We start from the raw sequence: 2,480 nt of genomic DNA, 5'->3' as shown, positions 1-2,480 counted from the left end.
TTGGTGGTTTGGGTAGGTTTAAGGGTGGGTTAAGGTGTAAGGGATGGGTCAACAGTGTATTTATAAATGTAATAACAGAAATTAATTACAGCTGCAATTACATACAGGTATTTTTTAAATTTTAAGTACAATGCAAAAACATGTATGTACACAATAAGTGCATTGTATCAAATTATTAATTTAAATGTATGTACATAGTAGTTAAGGCCACCTAATTTAAAGAAGGACCAAAAACATTAACTCACAATATTAAACACAATATTATTACTTCTATTAAAATATCATAATAAAGTGAGCAAAGGGGGTACATTTCAAATAATTTATTTTAGCAGTTACCTTTGCTTTGATGGGATGTTGTCATTTTCCCCCCAGGTGCTGCATCTCTATCATTAAAAACTGGCAATTCATTAAGAAATATTCCATGTTTTTACAGTCACATTTTTAAATTTATCTAAACTTTTTTTCCCAAGCAAAACATCTTAAATATTAATTTAATTAAGAATAAATGTATAATAAATTTGTCATGTGTCTCCCGTATCACTTTTCATCCTATTTGCCTTTTGTAACATCCCTTTAACTTACAAAAGTCAGTCTTATACAAGAGGAAGTGACATCATTTTGGAGGGAAAACAAGAGCAATAACAAAAATATCAGCAATGGATTGGATTGTGTTTTGTAATAGTACTTCTAAAAGAAAACTCACTTAGTTTTGACACCGTGTTTGATAAAATGATTGTCAAAACATGGTTTAAAAATATCCAAATTATATTTTAGTCTTAATGTAAACTAACAGAGAACTCTTTTTTCCATTCTGTGTATTGAAAAAAATAATAATAATCAGGTTATAATTAATAAAGTTTAAGTGCCTGAGTCAAAGCATATTTCAGAAAGACCAATGTATAATTGAACAGAAATACTTGTATTACAAGATTAAAATTTTTTTTTGTTTGTAAATTACATAAACTTTTAAAAATACTAGTTCCAAAAGGGTTTGTTTTTGTCACAATGCCATAAAAGAACCATTTTTGGAACCTTTTTAGTGAATAGCCCTAAAACACCCATTAGTGTGAAGAACATTTTAATAACATTTTTCCATTATAAAGAACCTTTTGTGGAATGGAAAGATTACATGAATGTTAAAGATGCTTCATGGAACCAAAATTCCAATAAAGAACCTTTATTTTTAAGAGTCACTACCTCTGCTCACTATCTGTACAAATAAAAGCGAGAAAAAAAAGTGCACGGAAATAAAATATTACAAGCCACGTGCATTGTCATCAGACTGTTAATTCAGCATATTATGAGCTTTTTGGTGAAGCAAACACCGTTTGGAACGATGTCACACCAGCGCCGAGCTCCGTGGTGTCTAGCATGGGTAAGTCCCGGCTCCACAGTAGGGGGCTGTAAACATTTACACTGAGAGGCTGTCCATTCCACATGGTTCTCCTTCACCAGCAACCTCAGCATCTCGCGTTTAGTCATTCAGGCCTGTCCCGAGATACTACGAATCACACCATCAATTTATGAAAACGCCATCCAAATGTGACAGCCGACTTGTGCTAAACGGTGCAAATAAAGCAAAACATTGCCGAAACACCCCTAGGCCCACATGGTACCGAAGGCTCGGCGGAGAGCTGCTATGCTCCCCGCTGTGAACTGGGAAAGTGATGTTGGTGCGCCGTGCTTCTCCAAGAGGGTAATACCGTTCCCGGACCCCGATCGAAGCCCTTTTGAAGTCTGTTGCGTCCGAGAGCGTGCCAACGTTAGCACACGACACTAGCTAATGCCCCCGCAAAAGCCAACATTCGACAAGGACCGAGCCGAAAGAGAAAAACGTCTAAATTGGGAATATTTCCCTCAACCGCCGTACCTCAGCACTGCTTTAATTTTAGATAGAACACGTTACGTAAGTGATAGACAATAGCAATAAAATGGATCCCATTAATCCCTGACATGTATGGGCTTGTTTGCTATTCATTAGTTTAGTTGACAAAATAGAGGCGTAATTCTTTTAAAATCTTCCGTTCTGCTCGGTTGGAAGTGTTGCCAATGACTCAAGAGCATCAATAGGCGATGATTGCAAAACTTATGTAAACAAGTACTTACAATCATAGCGGTGCGCGCATTTGCATAGGAGGAGAGACGGAATCGGGGGGTGGGGGGGCATATTTTGGGGTCTAAAATCTTTCAATGAGAAAAACCCTTTTAAAGTATATTTTCCATTTAAAAAGCGCTTTAAAATGACGTGCAACTGGAAGCGAACACAACAGATGTTAATGGGAAACATCTTCAAGCATCAAGACCAAAGCTTCATTGTACTTTGATTCAACAAAAATAGCCTTTAAATGTATTGAAGATGCATCTGTTTCCCAAAGGTATGGCAAATAAAAAATAAATAATACAAAGAAAACTATTGCAATACATTCGCAATATTCTCACCACGGCGTATGAAATAAAGTTCTCGGAACGGACGCTGCGGG

This window comes from Sinocyclocheilus anshuiensis, unplaced genomic scaffold (genome assembly GCF_001515605.1).
Source record: "Sinocyclocheilus anshuiensis isolate Anshui unplaced genomic scaffold, SAMN03320099.WGS_v1.1 scaffold2333, whole genome shotgun sequence".
In the NCBI taxonomy this organism is placed as follows: domain Eukaryota; kingdom Metazoa; phylum Chordata; class Actinopteri; order Cypriniformes; family Cyprinidae; genus Sinocyclocheilus; species Sinocyclocheilus anshuiensis.
Note: the sequence above shows the minus strand (reverse complement) of the source record.